The sequence below is a fragment of the Quercus suber genome, unplaced genomic scaffold, assembly GCF_002906115.3.
Source record: "Quercus suber isolate HL8 unplaced genomic scaffold, Cork oak 2.0 scaffold_153, whole genome shotgun sequence".
Lineage (NCBI taxonomy): Eukaryota > Viridiplantae > Streptophyta > Magnoliopsida > Fagales > Fagaceae > Quercus > Quercus suber.
This window is the reverse complement of record NW_027069614.1, coordinates 1,166,641-1,187,325: the sequence shown is the minus strand read 5'-3', so window position 1 is coordinate 1,187,325 and position 20,685 is coordinate 1,166,641. Positions and strand designations below refer to the sequence as shown.

Below are 20,685 nucleotides of genomic sequence, written 5' to 3'. Positions count from 1 at the left end.
TTTACCACTTCTTTCTTCGAGCTCCTTTGGGTTCGTTTGCTTTCTTTGAGGCCCTTTTGCTTTTTTTTTTTAGGCCTGCGGTCCATCATTCCTATAATTCGGGCTTAATGGTTTTCTTCTCAATTTACTAATTCTTCTTCTTTAGCCCCTCCTATATTGTTGGGCTTTTTCCTATTGTTAGGCCTTCTTGCCAAAGTGGGCATCAACAAAAATATACAAGGCCAAAAAAATTAGCACAATAACAGTTAAAAATAATTAAGCCTAATTAACCAATTTTACTCAAAACAAACAACCAGCCCTTTAAAAAGTTTTAAACAGAATTATTATGTCTTTACCTAGTAGAAGACGCACGCATCAAAAAAAAAAAAATCCTCAACAGCTAAGAAGCAGCAAAGCTAATGGTCAGAATCGCCTCCCCTAACTTCAAGTCCTAGCTCCATCCCTGCTATTAAGTCTCACATGTTATGAGAGCTTGGGTTTAACCCAAAACATTATGTACCCTCTCAAAAAGTAGAGCTTCATCTATAAAATTGAAATTCTAGAGATTTCGCGATAAATAGTTTTACTTAAAAAGAGCTTTACTGTGTAGAGTATTTGACAAACTATAATGATAGAACTCATGGCCAGCTTTAGACCATGGATTTAGCGTAGACCTAAGGTCTTCAATTAAAAAAAAAAAAAGAAGAAGAAGAAAGAAGATAAGAAAAAAGAAGTCCCCAAAAGGCTTCAATATTGTTAGGGAAGTAGGGGAATTGACTTTAAAAAAAAAAAAAAAAGAAACATAGGTTGGTTGTACACTCTCTTCCCTGTCCCAAGGTCCCCAAAATTGTGAGCTAAATATAATACAATTAAAACTATAATTTTTTCAACAAAAAAAGGAATGTTATGAGTATGCTGACATATTATGGACAATCAATTTTTCTGAATGGTTTAATATTTTAATTTTTATAAACTATTTTCTTACACACTAAATTAATAACATTAGTCATCTAATCTCTCTCTCCTAGCATACTCGGTTCTATGGCATTTTCAACAAAGGATGAGCCAACACTCTTAGCCACACACAATCATTGAGGTGAAGATCAAGTTGTACAAGGATTGATCAAAGCTTTGGGTGAAGATTCAAGGGCTCTTGGTGAGATTTATTTTGTTTTGCAAGGTAGATGCATCAATGGTACGATTTTACTTTACAATTTTCATATTCATACTTGCTTGTGGTTTATGCATTATATGAAGTAGATCTTAGTTGCTGCATATAACATGTGTAGACAGGGAAAATTCCCGACCTATCACAAGCTGACACATCACACTACCAAGACCACGAAATGCAGCCAATTACAAAGCGCCACATAATGCTGCTACGTTTTACTATTACTATTCAGAAGCCAACAGAAATTCGCCAAGTGTCATGCAAGAACCAATCATGCATCATCGCACATGTAAGCGATGACATAATCAGCTTCACACGTGTAAGCGATGACATAATCAGCCTCGCACGTGTAAGCGATGACATAAGCGGACCAATCAAGTGTTGCCACGTGTCACCAATCAAGCTCCGCCACATGTCACTTACCTACCCCTAAACTCCTATAAATAGAAGCCTTCCTAAGGCATTTGAGGGAGATCTAGAGATTTGGAGGGGACCAAGCCATTGGAAGCACTCAGAAGTCCAGAAGCTCTGCCGGAACCAAGCTCTAAAGCCTCCAAGAACTTCAAGAACTTCAACTTCGAATACGAAGAACACTCGAAGAGCAATCATCCAAATCATCCGCCTAGATCCAAAAGTTTGCGGGAATCAAGCCTAAAGTGTCCGAAAACATCAACAAATCACAAATCAGTGAAGCTCTACGGATTCAAGCCTCTAAAGCCCCGAAGAACTTCCACCACAAATCCAAGAACACGAAGAACACGAAGAACGTGAAAAACAGAGGATTTCTAACAAGCTCATAGCCAGAGATTCATTGTAATTCCGTTTTAGTAATCTTCGATCCATCCCTCAACCAAATTGAAGGATATTTTGTGTTCAAGTTACAATCACATTACCACAAATCCAAATCAATAAGTCTTGCAAGGAGATCGAATCAGAGGATAACTCTTTTGTAATCACAGAGAATTATACCACAATCATTAATATAAATTCGCATTTGTGCAACTATTTTACTTGTTTGACTTTATTTCGAAAAGAGAAATTTAGTCGTCCACAACATGTATGATGGCAACATGGTGCATATGTTTTTCCAACATCATCCAAGAGTGGTCTTAAATGTTCTTGTGATTGTTGATCATTGTGCAACATGTTCTTCCTTCAAGTGTGGAATTTGGGCAGTACCTTCAGATGTATGGATTTGGATTGGGGTTTGGACTGGATGGGCAACTCCTCCTTCATTCGAAGTGTTCTCGAGATGTTCTTTGTGTTATTTGATGATTTGAGCAAAATAACAATAGTTCTTCAATGATTTGGAATTGAATATTGATTGAAGGCGCTTTGCATCAAATTTATGCTAAGGAAGTAATAAACTTAGGATTTTTGAGGGGGTGGTGTATCGAGATTGACAAAAACGATCAACAACCACCTTATGTCTCTTTAAAAACCCTTTCAAAGGATTTTTGTGTGCTTTGTAAATGAAGGGATTTCCTCTATTTATAAAGGTGGAAAAGCCTTGGGCTTAAGAGTTGAGCTGGAATTTGAAAATCACAAAACAATTTGAATCTTGGAGGAAATCGGTACTTGGACCCAATCCTACATTTGTGCTTTGTTTTGAGTTTTGAGTGTTTTGACTCTTTTGAATTAATTTTTAGAACTTGTTTTGGCTTCGGAGTCCTAATTTTGTATCCTAACCATCTATATTTTTTTTTTCCAAAATATTTATCATTTTTAGACACTTGATGAATTAAAATAACTAATTAGTTGTTTTTTTTTTTTTGAAACTTAATTAGTTGTTTAAAACTCATGAACTTTCTCATAATCCAATCTCTTAGAATGTCTTAAACACGTGGATCTCTACAATTATTATTATGACAACCCAAAAAATTATATCTAATTAATTATATTTAATCCCTTTAATAGATCAACCGTAATTAATTAGTAGTAACCACATGTGATTCACCTTGGCTTTGCAAATGCATTTTGACCATTAAAACTTGATCTAGTCATATCTTTTAATTTGATCGTCCGATTTGAGCACACAATACATTGTTCTGATCATTAAAAGTACTAAATTTATTTTCAATGATGTATTGAAAGATTGAATGGTCAAAATTACGATTTTTCTTATGATATAAAATTGTTATTTATTCCTTTGGAACAAAGTTAAACAAAAGTTGCAAAATATAAGTGTCTACAATTATATTCTCTAAATTCAAGATTTCATCTTTGATACTTACTTTTTTTATAGGTGAAGCTGTTACTTGTGCTCCTCTTTGTATCCCAGGAACCAATAAAGAGGATAACAAAGAACTAAGAATCATGAAGAAAGTATGCTGCAAGACAAAGTAATAATCTAAAACTTACTTGAAGCTCTCTTGAATAATACGTGAAACTTTAAAATTCATTTAAATATTGTAAAATATTACAAGGGAAGATTGAGGGTAAGATTTGGGATACAAAAGAAGGTTGCAAAGGAAACTTTGGAAAATAAGTGAATCCCAAACAAGGGAGTCTTATATAGGCTACAAAAGTGAATAATTAAATTACAATAATACAATGACTAGTAATATGAACAACAATATTCTCAAATAGTGAAAAGTCTTCAATAATTGCTGATACCGCCAGAACAATACCGTAGATGAATAGTGAAAAGGCTTCAATAATTCCTGATACCACCAAAATGATATTGTAGATGAATAATGAAAGACCGCCAAAATGATATTGGAGATGAATAATGAAAGGTCTGATACAAGTTGCTAGAGCTATCTAATTCCACCAAAAGTAATTTGTCTAATAATACCAAAAGTAAAATCCTCTAATTTATTGTGATACAGAAAATGCTGAAAATCTTATATTAATTCAACTGAATGATATCCCATACCAGTCTTGAGCATCTTGAAAGTAATTTGGTAAAGGAGAATCACTTTGGTCTTCATCCTCTACATCTGATATTTGAGTTGCTGCTTCCAACATTAGGAGGTTCAAGTGTTTCTGATATCAATTGATTTGGAAGTGAAATTTGATTCCATTCAATTTACTTATGATTTTTTTTTTAAATACTAAATATTTTAACACACACACGGAAAGAGAGAGAATGTCTTAAAGAAATTGACAGTGGTATATATCCAAAAAGACCTAACTTTTGGATACACAACACAGACTTAGAATACTAGAATTCCTAGCATTTGTTTGTATCAACGAAGTGCTTTTCACATTGATCTTGGAGCTAATGTATTCATAAATTTATAACAAATCCTATACATAATTTTAAAGGTTGTGATCCTCTCACCATATTATTAATTTTAACATCCAATGTTAATGCACACAATAAGTGTGGATCAGACAAAGATAAAGGAAAATTAGGAAAACAATTAAAATAAAGTGGATCTTCATATAAAGATGTTTCAATCCTTCCTATTATAGACCATCAAAATTAAGGTGTCGACAATCTCTTAAACATAATAACACACTTGTATTTAATCCCTGTCTTATTAGTGGTTTAATTGCAACTTGAACTAATCCAATATGAATAAATGAATACTTCTGCCTATGCTTTGCATTAATTCCTCATTGAATAATTGTATTGACTCGTTCTCATTATTTAAAGAGAAGGTTCTTTCAAACGTTTTTATTTTATAATCTGAATTAGTTGAAAATTTTGAAAAAATAGATTGCTTATAAATTTGATTAATAGGTACTGAAGCCATTTTCCAATCTTTTAGATTTCTTTCTATAATCATCTCCTCATTATTTACTACTGTATTGCTTTGATTTTGGTTCGACATGGAGACCCTGAGGAAGAAGAATTAGCAAAATCAAGAATCAGCAAATTTAGCACGATAACCGAACACACTCCTAAGTAGAGAACAAGTGAGAGCAACAGAGAATAAAAAAAGTGATGAAGATTGCAAAAGACCAAATGACAGTTCAAGAAAACAGTTTAGAGACTTACTTAGATCAAGTGTTGCAATTGATTTCAATTCTTCAAATATTACAAAGGGAAAGATTTCTAGATGGAAGAAGGTAATGGATTCAATGAATGATTTTTTCTGGATTACAAAGGGTGTAGAAAGCAAGGGCACATCCTTATAATTATATAGAGTACAAAAGTAAATAGTAATATTACAATAATTCGTTAAATAAAAGTAAAAAGTAAAATGTGTATAGTAATATTCTCAAATAGTACTCAATAATTTCCTGGTGGAGCCAAAAGTGTCCGATTCGGACATAAAGCCATGATATGAAATGATTTCGAGGTTAACTTTTACTTTTTTTTACTTTCTCTTTTGCTTTTTTCAACTTTTTTTACTTTTTTTCTTTTTCTTTTTCACTTTAAAATCTCACTAATATACCTAATCTCAATCCAGCACAAATTAGAGTCAGTTTAGTTCAATTTTTTTAATTGTGTTTTTTTTTTTTTTTTATTAAGGTGTTTTTTAAAATTGAGGTTTGCTATTAGGGTCTGTTTGGTAATGTTGTTCCAATAACGTTGTTTAAGTGTTGTGGAAATATGTGTGGGTGAAATGTGTTGTGAAAATATGTATCGTGTTGTTTAAACAACACAACCAAACAACCCCTAGATTTTTCTATTTAAAAGAAAAGTGTTTTGTAAAAGTTAAAAGGTGCTTTTTGAAAATTGTGAGTGTTTGACTAAATTTTATCAAAATAGAAATTTGAATTATAAATTACCAAAAATGACAATATTTACATAAAATAGAATTTCTTAGTATATGCTGAAACCTTGTTTGCAGTGTACAGGTTAAGGTGGTAGCCTGAGAGAAGTGATAAGCATCCAAGGACATGACCAGAGAGATTGGTCGTCACTTCTATTTAGTAAACACCTAAAGTTCTCTTTAGTTCTCACTCACCCCAATTTCTCATCAACAACTGTGGCTGCCCATCTCACAAGGTCACTTGAAGTTGCTTTGTGATGAAAATGTAGAAGAAAAATGTACTAGATGAAAAATGCACAAGAAGTCATCTTTTTGGTGCTTATCTTGTGCACCAGTGGGAGTGTTAACCTGAGCTACACCCTGTTTTGTTTTGTGTTTGTTGAGTTCGTGGAAACAAATTGGGGTTTGTGATTATGATTTTTTTTTTTTTAGTGGTTTTGAACATGGCCATGAAAAGGTTTTGTGGATTTTGCACATTGTGCCCTACATTTGGTATATTTCTCTTCCATGTGTGAACATGAAAATTTTCTTGCTATTGTACCCTTGTCAATAGGAGGAAAATTGAAATTTTGAAACAAATTGAGGTTTATGATTTGGATTTTTTAGTGATTTTGAACATGGCCATGAAAACGGACCAAATGGTCCAAATGAATATGTGAAATTTTTAGTCGTTTTGTCGATTTTGACATTGTGCACTACATTTGTATATTTGTCTTCCACATGTGAACATGAAAAATTTGTTGCTATTGCACCCTTCTCAGTAGGAGGAAAAATTGAATTCACATTTTCTGACCTTCGGTTTGAATAAAGCAACCATGGCGTTGGTGGTAATTAGATCAAACATGAACACTATCCACTCATAGTTCATAGTCATGTTAATAAAAAATGGTTACGTTTTATGACTTGACTTACTATTTGTTCTTATTTGTGCACACAAAATCTAGATCGTTTTTTCTATGAATTTTCAATGAAGGAAAGTTTCACCACTCTTTATGGTTTATTGGTGTTTTCTCTAAAGTGGAACAGTTCCATTCATGAAAGGCATGAGTGCATTTCTTTGAAATTTCTATTATTGAAAAGAACAAATAGAATTGAGGTTTGCATCCTTGGGGAGAGTTTTTCTTGGAGAAAAAGAGGGGGAGGGGGGGTTGTTTAGGATTAGGAGTTTATGTTTAATAATTTCAACCTTACTTACTAGGAAAAGTTAGAAAAATTCTAAGGGATGACATATTTTCTAACTATTTACAGTTTTTTAGGCTGCTTTTACATGTTTCAATGTGGTTTAATATTTTTTTAAGGTACGTTTCACACCTTACCATAACAAAATAGTGTAGTATTATTATTTGTGTTCAAAAAGAAAGGTTTGAAATTAAAGCTTTTATTAAAACAAAAAGAGAGAGAAAGATTCAAGCTATTGTCATAGACTATAAAGAAAATAGTAAAATACAAAAACCACTCCTAAGGTTTGGGCTAATTTTAGGCACTACCTAAACTTTTCAAAAATATCTAATTTGACCCTTAAGTACAAACCACACTTAAAATTGTTGGATAGTTCTCTTGATTCTCCAAGTCCTCTTTGCTTCTATTCTCTGATTGTTATTTATCTACTATTTATTATTGAAAAGCTTTCTTATACCTATAATTGTCACAATACAATCACTATGGGTTCGCATTGTGCCAGTTAACCTTGCTGCAATAGTTTTTGGGGAAATGAGCACAAATAGTGTTATTTGGTTTGTGCTTAGGGAGTAAATTGGATATTTTTTAGAAGACTAGGAAGTGCCTAGTATTAGCCCAAACCTCATAGATTTGTCTCTTCTTAGTGGAACTCCTCACCACCCCCACCACCCCAAAAAAAAAAAAAAAAAAAAAAAAACCAACTCCATTTCTAAAACAAAGTTCATATATATCATCAAGTTACCATTATTTGAAGCACTTTAATGCTTATAATTTATAAATAGATGGATTTAGTTGTGTCAAAAGAATTTTACTTTTATCAAAGTTTTTTAGGTTAGCGATTGGTGATTTGTTCTTAATTGATGCGATATATTTAAATTTGTGGTATTCACTCTATAATGATTATTCAAACTAAAACACCAATTAGTTTTTTATAGCAAGATGTGAATTCATATCCGATTCAATGACAAAAAAAATTATCAATTGAGTTACCTAAAACCCACAAAAATGGTGAATATTAAATTGATATTATTGCCTCCATATATTGTATATCACTATATCCATATGGTTCAAGGCCACGACTTCTAATTTCATGGAATGGCCATGATCAAAGCAATTTAATTCCACCCTGTCTTGCTTATTTTGATCAGTATCTAGAAAGCTGATTCAACTTAGTTTGAATGAGGATGAATTATAATAAATTTTGTTGATAAATTCTAAGAACATATTTATTTTTTTATCTAGTTGAAAGTTTATTTATAAATTCAAATGTAGACTCTATGAATTAAGAATGTCATGATATCTTAGTTTCAAAATAAATATTTAAAAAAATGATTCTCAAAAATAAATATCTAAATTCAGATGTAGACAATGAATCAATGAGTATTTTGGCTAAATATTGTAAAAAATGAAGTTTATTTGTGATATAGGTACTATTCAAACTTATTTGGGAAAATGAGGAGAGAAGTGAATTTCAGCAACACTATTGAAAGTAGGAGAGAGGAGAGAGAAATGATGTGACGGATGTGAGAGAGAGAAAAAGGAATTTTGTTAATAATATTGCCAAAAAAAAAGAAAAAAAAAAAGAAAACTGAACTATGGCAAGAGTAATGCTACGGCCACAAACTATTTTACCATATTTTTACAAACTGTTGTTATGGCCAATTTCTTACTAGTTCTCATCAGGGCCCACCAATAACATCACTTTTTTTATTTACTAATAATCACTCATCACATCAGCAGTTTATGAAAGTTTTTGTAAAAAAGTTTGTATCTCTAGCATTTTGCTAAGAGTGGAGGATTAAAAAAAAAAAAAACTCAATTGTGGCAATTGAATTGCCACAATTGGAGGAGTAATAATGCAACCTGAATTTCGGCAATTCAAATACAGTTTTTTTTAATCCTCTACTTTTGACAAAATGCTAGAGATACAAATTTTTTTTTTACAAAAACTTTCATAAATTGTTGATGTGATGAGCGATTATTGGTAAATAAAAAAAATGATGTTATTGGTGGGCCCTGATGAGAACCAGTAAGAAATTGGCTATAACAACAGTTTGTAAAATATATGATAAAATAGTTTGTGGCCGTAGCATTACTCTTGCCACAGTTCAGTTTTCTTTTTTTTCTTTTTTTTAATCCTCCAATTTCAGCAATTCAATTGCCACAATTCAGTTTATTTATTTATTTATTATTTATTTTTAATTTTTGGTAATATCATTGCCGAAATTCTTTTTTCTTTCTTCCACATCCGTCACATCATTTATCTCTCATCTCTCTTGCTTTTTCTCAGAATTTTGGCAATGGTGTTGCCAAAATTCGCTTCTCTCCTCATTTTCCTAAATAAATTTGAACAGTACCCATATCACAAATAAACTTTATTTTTTACAATATTCAGCTAAAAGACTCATGAATCAAGATAGTCATAATTTCTAAATTATACATTAACCCATTATTTGATTCATATTATCCACATTCCACACACTTCGATTCGCCTCCTCCTAGTTAGATACTAACAAAATGAGAAGTACCTTACTATCTTAGGATATTTGTGCAAAGCAACTCAAAGATGAAAAAGACTGGTAGTCTGTGTCTCAAGCTGCTTGTCCTGTTCAAAAATAGTTCCTCAGTATGATAGCAAGCCAGTTTTGTCATTTATGACTAGTCAATTCAGATTTAACAGGCTGCTTCACAAACCATTCAACTATGAAATCTGCCTAATTGTGAATGGTCAAAACTAAACATTCATGAAAAGCACTTAAAAACATTGCAAATTTGCAATGGTTTACCTTTTAAAACTTCAAAAATTCTAAGACCATATGATATTTCGTCTTTAGCTATAATTGTTCACGTGGCAGACTGTGAGTGGTAAAGAAAAAGTAGCGGGTTCATGTGAAAGTGACATATAGTCAATCACAATCTATCATGTAAGATAGTTATGATAAAAATTGTAACAAAAGTTGTTGAATTTTTTGTTGTACTAGAATTACTTTTAAAACTTTGAAAATTTGGTTAAATTTGGTACAATAATTCAAGCAAAGCTAAAAAACAATCTCAGACTTTGAAAAGCACAATTAAGGGCAAGATGACCAGAGAATCCAGATAGCTTTCAAACACTAGAGGTGAGTTCATTGTCTGATTTGCTCAAATATGAACGGTTCAGTTCGAGCATTGGATAAGGTTATGATTCAAGGACATGACAACAATTTGAGTGGGGAAAATAAGTACACTTTTGGAGGGCATTTGAAAAGGATATTCTGTTGGGCCTGTTCAAAGAAACTGTTAAGAAAGAGAGCACATTCCTTTTTCGATACTCATATTTTAGTTTCTTTCAATTCTCTAGCCAAGCCAAAGGGGCAAAGAGCAATTTAACCAAAAATTCATTACTATTGGCTTTTTGCTGAGGTAGGCATGTTTAAAATTTAGCCCAAAATAATTATATATATATATATATATATATATATATATATATTGCATAAACGGGAACTATATTACATAAACATAAGTCTAACAAACATAAATATTACAACAGGACTTATTTAACAAGAAAACACATCACCACACAAACTAACAGCAGGAAATCCAAACACAAACCGACCAAACCATCACCAAAGAGAGGTCTAGCTGACTCGAAACAAAACGTTATTGTACCCTTATTAACTGTGATGACTCCGGGATGAGCCAAAACTCATGGAGTCCCAATATAAACATTGCCACAAAAAAGTGAGACATGTATCATACAAAGCTTCCCTTTCGGATTGAGAAGCACCCCTCTTTGCTAGTAAATCTGCACAGCTATTCACCTCTCTCCATATATGTTCAACGCGCGCCTCCCAGAACCTGTTGAGGAGCCACCTGCAATCCAAAATCAAGTTAGAAAATTCCATAGGATAATCTATATGAGTAGTCAACCATTTGTTCACAAGAAGAGAATCAGTTTGAAAACAACCTCGGTGATGACCCTTGGCCCATGCTCGAGCCAATGCCTCTCTAAGACCCCACAATTCGGCCATAGTATTATTGGTAATTCCCAGATGTAAGGAGAAACCCCACAACCATTCTCCATTGGCTGAGCGTGCCACACCCCCCGCACCTGATTTTCCAGGGTTACCTATTGAGCTGCCGTCTGTATTAATAGTGATGTAAGGGATAGGAGCTGGGCTCCACCTAATATATTTGATGGACAGCAGAGATGACTACCTCAAGGGAATGGTGCTAAGAAAGAAGAACTCTGTGGCATGAGAGATAGCATTTTGTTTTAAAATATGAGGAGGAATGAATTTCCTTGAAAATATCAATGAAATATTTTTACTTTCCCTATATAAAGGTTTCACATGACTTCTTTTTTTTATTTTTTATTTATTTATTTTTTTTTTAGAAACCAGACTGGAACAGCCCTGGGAATTTATTGAAAACAAAATTAATGAACATCTAGAAAGACTAATAAGTCTTCCAACCAAATCTGTAGCCCAACACAATCTTTAGCTTCTTTTTGTTAAAGTCAATTTATTTTACTATTTAGCTTATTTTTGTTACTATTTAATTTATTTTTGCTACTATTCATAGGTTCTACTACATTTTTTGGTACTATTTATGAGTTTCATTGTATTATTTAAACTAACTTTTATCTTTATCTACAGTACTTTTAGCAAAAAAATTTCAATTTCAGTTAAATAAGTTATTCCCAAACGGACCCTACATATGCGTTTAACATAATAGGAATCAGAAAACTGAAAAGCAGAAACTTTGCAGCGGATGTCGTCAATGATATTCACATGACAATATTTTAGTTCAGTTCATCACTAACAAATAATTAACAGCCCTATAATAAACAATTGGCTGATGGCTGTGTTTCTTTAAGATTCTTATAAATATGCTATTTTACTCAAAAAGTCTCAAACTGACGTCTTCAAGTTCTACCCGCATGGTTTCTGAAATAAAAAACTCTACCCACGTGTATATTATATATATATTTTCTACTCTCATTTTTTATTTTTATTTTTTTTTATATCTTGGAGTGGGGGAGGGTTGGTTGTTCTGTTGTATACTACTATATATAGAAAATAGACAAAATGATATTATATTTTGGGTGTATACATCTAGCTATTTCACAACACGTGAGACTCATACGCTATTAGGCAAGGATGGAGGTATATTTTTTATTAAAAAATATAGTATATATATATAGTGGCAGCTCTAAAACTTTTTTCTAGGGGGGTCAATGATGGCGGAGCCAAGAATTTGTAGGTGGGGGTAGGCAAGTGAAAAATAAGATGATTATTTTTATATATATACAACTTCCACATTATATACAATACAACTATATTGTACAATAGTTAAAAAAATTATTAATAGTTTAAAGATCGTTAAGACAACAATCATTGGATGCATAAACAAATAGAATTAAATAACTAATCATACATTTTTGTCAAATTAATAATAACTTATTATATTTATAAGTTATATCAATTAAATAAAAAATATAGAATAAATAAGAACAATAAGTTAGTAGTACACATAGGAGTAGAGATTGGAGGAAACGTGAAACTAAGAAAAAGAATAGTAATAAGTTTTTTGCTTTTGAAGTGTATGGTTTTTTAAACATACACGAGTTCACTCTCTTCAAATTAAAGCAAGCAGTAAAAGATTTCTTAGACTTCGAAATTTGTAGAGCATTTATCAAATTACTTGATCGGACATAGAGAAAAATTAAGAAAACATAGAAGGGAGAAAGAAAGACAGAGAGAAAGAGGAAAGAAACACAGATGTGGATACTTTATGCTGTCAATGCCAAAGTAAGCTAGAGAGTCCTGGAGAGTTTTTTTTTCTTCCTTTCTAAACAAATGAGCAAAAATTTGAAACATTTTTTTTCCTTCTTGTTAAATTAAATATTTTAAGAGTTGTGCTACTAACACAACAATTTTACAAAAAATTCACAACAAAATCTAGGTGAGAAGTTATTAATGGTAGTTAAAAAAATGATATCAATTGTGGATCCAAATAAAAACTAGTTACAACTTACCATTTAACCTTTATTGTGAAAATATTGAGAAAGTGGTACTAAGAGAATCATATTCAAACTAATTTCAGTTGGGCTTAAAAAAAAAAAATTAGGATCAGGGTGTTCAAATTTTCATTGTAGAGGTCAAAACAATAAAATTTTATAAATACTACATATATAATTTTATTTTGGGCCAGGTCAAGGGGTTCATTTGAACCCCCTAGGCTGGTCATGGCACTGCCCCTGTGTGTGTGTGTGTGTACATATACACACTAATTCTAGCATTTTTGTTCAATAAAATTACATTTTTCCCCTTAACAATATTTTTGATTCTTTTTAGACTAATGTTACAGGTAGAAATTTTTATTGATTCGCATTTGGATCCACCAATTACATCACTTTTTTACTTGTCAATAACCACTCACCATATTAGCAATTTGTAAAAAAGTTTGTAGCTCTAGCATTTTTTTCATTTAAAGGCCATTAAAAATTTTATAGATCTAAAATCTAAAACAAAATATACAAGCCCAAAAAAATTAGCACAATAACAAAAATTACCAATAGTAAAGTTAAAAATAATTAAGCCTAATTAACCAATTTTACTCAAAACAAACAACTAGCCCTTTAAAAAGTTTTAAATAGAATTATTGTGTCTTTACCTAGCAGAAGATGCACGCATCAAAAACTCAAAAAAAAAAAAAAAAATCCTCAACAGCTAAGAAGCAGCAAAGCCATTTCAATATTGTTAGGGAAGTGGGGGAAGGGGGTAATTGACTTAAAATAATAATAATAATAAAAATAAAAATAAAATCATAAAACATAGGTTGGTTGTACACTCTCTTCCCTGTCCCAAGGTCCCCAAAATTGTGAGCTAAATATAATACAATTAAAACTATAACTGTTTCAACAAAAAAAGGAATGTTATGAGTATGCTGACATATTATGGACAATCAATTTTTCTAAAAAGTTTAATATTTTAATTTTTATAAACTATTTTCTTACGCACTAAATTAATAACATTAGTCACCAAATCTCTCTCTCCTACCATACTCGGTTCTATGGCATTTTCAACAAAGGATGAGCCAACACTCTTAGCCACACACAATCATTGAGGTGAAGATCAAGTTGTACAAGGATTGATCAAAGCTTTGGGTGAAGATTCAAGGGCTCTTGGTGAGATTTATTTTGTTTTGCAAGGTAGATGCATCAATGGTACAATTTTACTTTACAATTTTCATATTCATACTTGCTTGTGGTCTATGCATCATATGAAGTAGATCTTAGTTTTGTTTCTGCTGCATATAACATGTATGATGGCAACATGGTGCATATGTTTTTCCAACATCATCCAATAGTGGTCTTAAATGTTATTGTGCTTGTTGATCATTGTGCAACATGTTCTTCCCTCAAGTTTGGAAATTGGGCAGTACCTTCAGATGTATGGATTTGGATTGGGGTTTGGATTGGATGGAAAACACCTCCTTCATTCGAAGTGTTCTCGAGATGTTCTCTGTGTTATTTGAAGATTTGAGCAAAATAACAATAGTTCTTCAATGATTTGGAATTGAATATTGATTGAAGGCGCTTTGCATCAAATTTATGCTAAGGAAGTAATAAACTTAGGATTTTTGAGGGGGTAGTGTATGGAGATTGACAAAAACGATCAACAACCACCTTATGTCTCTTTAAAAACCCTTTTAAAGGATTTTTGTGTGCTTTGTAAATGAAGGGATTTCCTCAATTTATAAAGGTGGAAAAGCCTTGGGCTTAAGAGTTGAGCTGGAATCTGAAAAATCACAAAACAATTTGAATCTTGGAGGAAATCGGCACTTGGACCCAATCCTACATTTGTGCTTTGTTTTGAGTTTTGAGTGTTTTGACTCTTTTGAATTAATTTTTAGAACTTGTTTTGGCTTCGGAGTCCTAATTTAGTATCCTAACCATCTATATATTTTTTTTCCAGAATATTTATCATCTTTAGACACTTGATGAATTAAAATAACTAATTAGTTGTTTAAAACTTATGAACTTTCTCATAATCCAATCTCTTAGAATGTCTTAAACACGTGGATCTCTACAATTATTATTATGACAACCCAAAAAAATTATATCTAATTAATTATATTTAATCCCTTTAATAGATCAATAGTAATTAATTAGTAGTAACCACATGTGATTCACCTTAGCTTTGCAAATGCATTTTAACCATTAAAACTTGATCTAGTCATATCTTTTAATTTGATCGTTTGATTTGAGCACACAATACATTGTTCTGATCATTAAGAAGTCCTAGATTTATTTTCAGTGATGTATTGAAAGATTGAATGGTCAAAATTACGATTTTTCTTATGATGTAAAATTATTAATTTTCCTTTGGAACAAGGTTAAACGAAAGTTGCAAAATATAAGCGTCTACAATTATATTCTCTAAATTCAAGATTTCATCTTTGATGCTTACTTTTTTTTATAGGTGAAGCTGTTACTTGTGCTCCTCTTTGTATCCCAAGAAGCAATAAAGAGGATAACAAAGAAATAAGAATCATGAGGAAAGCATGCTGCAAGAAAGTAAAATCTAAAAATTACTTGAAGCTATCTTGAATAGTACTTCAAACTCTAAAATTTATTTAAATATTTTAAAATATTGCAAGGGAAGATTGAGGGTAAGATTTGGGATACAAAAGAAGGTTGCAAAGGAAACTTTGGAAACTGAGGGAAATATAGAGCTGAAATTTGGCGATGCTCCAGTACAAGGGGAGTCTTATATAGGCTACAAAAGTGAATAATTAAATTGCAATAATACAATGAATAGTAAAATGAACAATAATATTCTCGAATAGTGAAAAGTCTTCAATAATTGCTGATGCCGCCAGAACAATACCGTAGATGAATAGTGAAAAGACTTCAATAATTCCTGATACCACCAAAATGATATTGTAGATGAATAATGAAAGGTCTGATACGAGATGCTAGAGCTGTCTAATTCCACCAAAAGTAATTTGTCTAATAATACCAAAAGTAAAATCCTCTAATTTATTTTGATACAGAAAATGCTGAAAATCTTATATTAATTCAACTGAAGTGATATCCCATACCAGTCTTGAGCATCTTGAAAGTAATCTGATAAAGGAGAATCACTTTGGTCTTCATCCTCTACATCTGATATTTGAGTTGCTGCTTCCAACATTAGGACGTTCAAGTGTTTCTGATATCAATTGATTTGGAAGTGTAATTTGATTCCATTCAATTTATTTACAAATTTTTTTTTAAGAATATTAAATATTTTAACATACACACACGGAAAGAGGGAAAAATGTCTTAAAGAAATTGACAATGGTCTATATCCAAAAAGACCTAACTTTTGGATACACAACACAGACTTAGAATACTAGAATTCTTAGCATTTGTTTGTATAAACGAAGTGCTTTTACATATTGATTTTGGATTTAAATTTTTCATCAATTTATAACAAATCCTATACATAATTGTTAAAGGTTGTGATCCTCTTACCATATTATTAATTTTAACATCCAATGTTAATGGGTATGGATCAGACAAAGATGTAGGATAATTAGGAAAACAATTAAAATAAAGTGGATCTTCATATAAAGATGTTTCAATCCTTCCTATTATAGACTGATCAAAATTAAGGAATCGACAATCTCTTAAACATAATAACACACTTGTATTTAATCCCTGTCTTATTAGTGGTTTNAAAAATCACAAAACAATTTGAATCTTGGAGGAAATCGGCACTTGGACCCAATCCTACATTTGTGCTTTGTTTTGAGTTTTGAGTGTTTTGACTCTTTTGAATTAATTTTTAGAACTTGTTTTGGCTTCGGAGTCCTAATTTAGTATCCTAACCATCTATATATTTTTTTTCCAGAATATTTATCATCTTTAGACACTTGATGAATTAAAATAACTAATTAGTTGTTTAAAACTTATGAACTTTCTCATAATCCAATCTCTTAGAATGTCTTAAACACGTGGATCTCTACAATTATTATTATGACAACCCAAAAAAATTATATCTAATTAATTATATTTAATCCCTTTAATAGATCAATCGTAATTAATTAGTAGTAACCACATGTGATTCACCTTAGCTTTGCAAATGCATTTTGACCATTAAAACTTGATCTAGTCATATCTTTTAATTTGATCGTCTGATTTGAGCACACAATACATTGTTCTGATCATTAAAAGTACTAGATTTATTTTCAATGATGTATTGAAAGATTGAATGGTCAAAATTACGATTTTTCTTATGATGATAAAATTATTAATTTATTCCTTTGGAACAAAGTTAAACAAAAGTTGCAAAATATAAGTGTCTACAATTATATTCTCTAAATTCAAGATTTCATCTTTGATCTTACTTTTTTTATAGGTGAAGCTGTTACTTGTGCTCCTCTTTGTATCCCAGAACAATAAAGAGGATAACAAAGAAATAAGAATCATGAAGAAAGATGCTGCAAGAAAGTAAAATCTAAAATTACTTGAAGCTATCTTGAATAGTACTTAAACTCTAAAATTTATTTAAATATTTTAAAATATTGCAAGGGAAGATTGAGGGTAAGATTTGGGATACAAAAGAAGGTTGCAAAGGAAACTTTGAACGAGGAAATATAGAGCTGAAATGGGATGCTCCAGACAAGGGAGTCTTATATAGGCTACAAAAGTGAATAATTAAATTGCAATAATACAATGATATATAAATGAACAATAATATTCTCGAATAGTGAAAAGTCTTCAATAATTGCTGATGCCGCCAGAACAATACCGTAGATGAATAGTGAAAAGACTTCAATAATTCCTGATACCACCAAAATGATATTGTAGATGAATAATGAAAGGTCTGATACGAGTGCTAGAGCTGTCTAATTCCACCAAAAGTAATTTGTCTAATAATACCAAAAGTAAAATCCTCTAATTTATTTTGATACAGAAAATGCTGAAAATCTTATATTAATTCAACTGAAGTGATATCCCATACCAGTCTTGAGCATCTTGAAAGTAATCTGAGTAAAGGAGAATCACTTTGGTCTTCATCCTCTACATCTGATATTTGAGTTGCTGCTTCCAACATTAGGAGTTCAAGTGTTTCTGATATCAATTGATTTGGAAGTGTAATTTGATTCCATTCAATTTATTACAATTTTTTTTTTAAGAATATTAAATATTTTAACATACACAACGGAAAGAGGGGAAATGTCTTAAGAAATTGACAATGGTCTATATCCAAAAGACCTAACTTTTGGATACACAACACAGACTTAGAATACTAGAATTCTTAGCATTTGTTTGTATAAACGAAGTGCTTTTACATATTGATTTTGGATATAATTTTTCATCAATTTATAACAAATCCTATACATAATTGTTAAAGGTTGTGATCCTCTACCATATTATTAATTTTAACATCCAATGTTAATGGAGTATGGATCAGACAAGATGTAAAGTAAAATTAGGAAAACAATTAAAATAAAGTGGATCTTCATATAAAGATGTTTCAATCCTTCCTATTAGAGACTCATCAAATTAAGTGAATCGACAATCTCTTAAACATAATAACACACTTGTATTTAATCCCTGTCTTATTAGTGGTTTAATTGCAACTTGAACTAATCCGAGAAATATGAATACTCCTGCCTATGCTTTGCATTAATTCCTCATTGAGTAATTGTATTGACTCGTTCTCATTATTTAAAGAGAAGGTTCTTTCAAACGTTTTTATTTTATAATCTGACTTAATTGAAAATTTTGAAAAATAGATTGCTTATAAATTTGATTAATAGGTACTGAAGCCATTTTCCAATCTTTTAGATTTCTTTCTATAATCATCTCCTCATTATTTACTACTACAAAAAAAAAAAAAAAAAAAAAAAAAAAAAAAAAAAAAAAAAAAAAAAAAAAAAAAAAAAAGGGGGTGCAAAAAAATTGAGATTACAAAATTTTTACAAAGATAATCTTCCTAGGGAAACAAGGATCTCAATGAGAAAATCTAAAGTGAAATCTGACAAAAAAAGCAGATAAAATACTTTTGTTCATAACATGCCTAACAAGCATGAATAGTTTACATTTTACAAAAGTATTTCAACAGAAGCAGAATCAAACATCATGATTATTGCTTGTCATCAGAACTTAAATTATGAGGCTGGATGCAATTAAGGAATTCCTAACAACAAATAGCATTAACTTGTGTTAATACAAGGGGAAAAAAACCTACAAGCAAATAGATGACAAAAACGATTAGCAACCACCTTATGTCTCTTTTCTCAAAAACCCTTTCAAAGGATTTTTGTGTGCTTTGTAAATGAAGGGATTTCCTCTATTTATAAAAAGGTAAAAGCCTTGGGCATAAGAGTTGAGCTGGAATCTGAAAAATCACAATTTTTTTTTTTGGTGCTTTGTTTTAAGTTTGGGTGTTTACTGTTTTGACTCTTTTGAATTAATTTTTAGAACTTGTTCTGACTTCAGAGTCCTAATTTACTATCCTAACCGTCTAGATTTGCTTCTTTTTTTTCATTCTTTTTTTTTCATAATATTTATCATTTTTAGACGATGACTTAAAATAAATTAATTGTTTAAAACTTATGGACTTTCTGATAATCCAATCTCTTAGAATGTCTAAAACGCATAGATCCTTATCATTATTATTACTAGTGTATAATTTCGTGTATTTGCACAGGTATAATTAAAAATAATCACAATTATATCTTTCAAATAATACATTTTTGTTAGAAGATGTTCAAATTATACATGGTACTAGCTTACACTTTTTTTTTTTTTTTTTAACTATGCATTTCTAAAATATATAATTATTTCTCATTATACATATATAATTTAGAATTTAATTGGATTTATCATTTTCAGTTTTTGCACCTAATAAGTCACTTGCCACAAAAATTAAAAAAGTAGATAGATACGTGTCACAAAATTGGACTCCAATTAAAATCCAATTTAAAATATAATTGAATTTGGATTCATCGATTATTACACTCAACAATTCACTTAGCACAAAAATTAAAAATTAGATGAGACATGCAATGCAAAATTGAGAATCCAATTAAAATATAATTGGATTTTCTTTGAGTTATATATATATATATATATATATAGAAGACAACCCAAAAATATATATATCTAAATAATTGTGGAGGTCAAAAACAATCTAAAAAGGCCGAAAAGCCCTTACAAATATATATTAGCCTAGATATCCGAATAATATAATTTATTCATTTAATGTGTAAGATGAAAACTCCATAATGAGAAACTCAAACAACTAATTTATGAAAGCAAGATTGTATTAATATTATTAGCAACAATCATTACACACTTTTCCTGTTGTGATGGGATTCGAAGATAAGAAAAAATCTCTCCACTCTTCTCTTTTTCTTTTTCTTTTTTCTTCTCCCTTTTTCTCACACCCCCTCTTTTCTTATAGGCTTTTTCCTTCCCTTATCCCTCCAGCTGGCTTACCCTTGACTAGATCTTTTTTGGATATTTTTCCTCCTATTGGTTTCTCCTCATTTTTATCTTAAAGTAGGACTTTTGGGGATATTAGTACTGTTCAGGACTTCATATTGTCTCACATGCATTTAATGTGGTAGGGATTAGGTGGAGAATCTCTCATTAATGCGAGGGTGACAATCTCTATAATGCTTATCCCCCTAAAGGAGTTC

General features: G+C 31.0%; 2 long non-coding RNA genes across 3 annotated transcripts; both read right to left on the bottom strand.

Moving 5' to 3' along the window:
* Positions 1-3,522: 3,522 nt before the first annotated feature.
* LOC112026582 (uncharacterized) lies at positions 3,523-5,252 on the bottom strand. Of its 2 annotated transcripts, XR_010630410.1 has the most exons (3): positions 5,100-5,244; positions 4,029-4,939; positions 3,523-3,813 (listed from the first exon to the last, which is right to left on the bottom strand). It is a non-coding gene; the product is annotated as an uncharacterized LOC112026582 (long non-coding RNA). The 2 variants fall into 2 exon arrangements; XR_010630409.1 differs by having other exon boundaries at positions 3,523-4,939; positions 5,100-5,252.
* Positions 5,253-15,596: 10,344 nt separating this feature from the next.
* LOC136069130 (uncharacterized) lies at positions 15,597-16,704 on the bottom strand. Its single transcript, XR_010630408.1, has 2 exons — positions 16,090-16,704; positions 15,597-15,908 (listed from the first exon to the last, which is right to left on the bottom strand). It is a non-coding gene; the product is annotated as an uncharacterized LOC136069130 (long non-coding RNA).
* Positions 16,705-20,685: the final 3,981 nt, after the last annotated feature.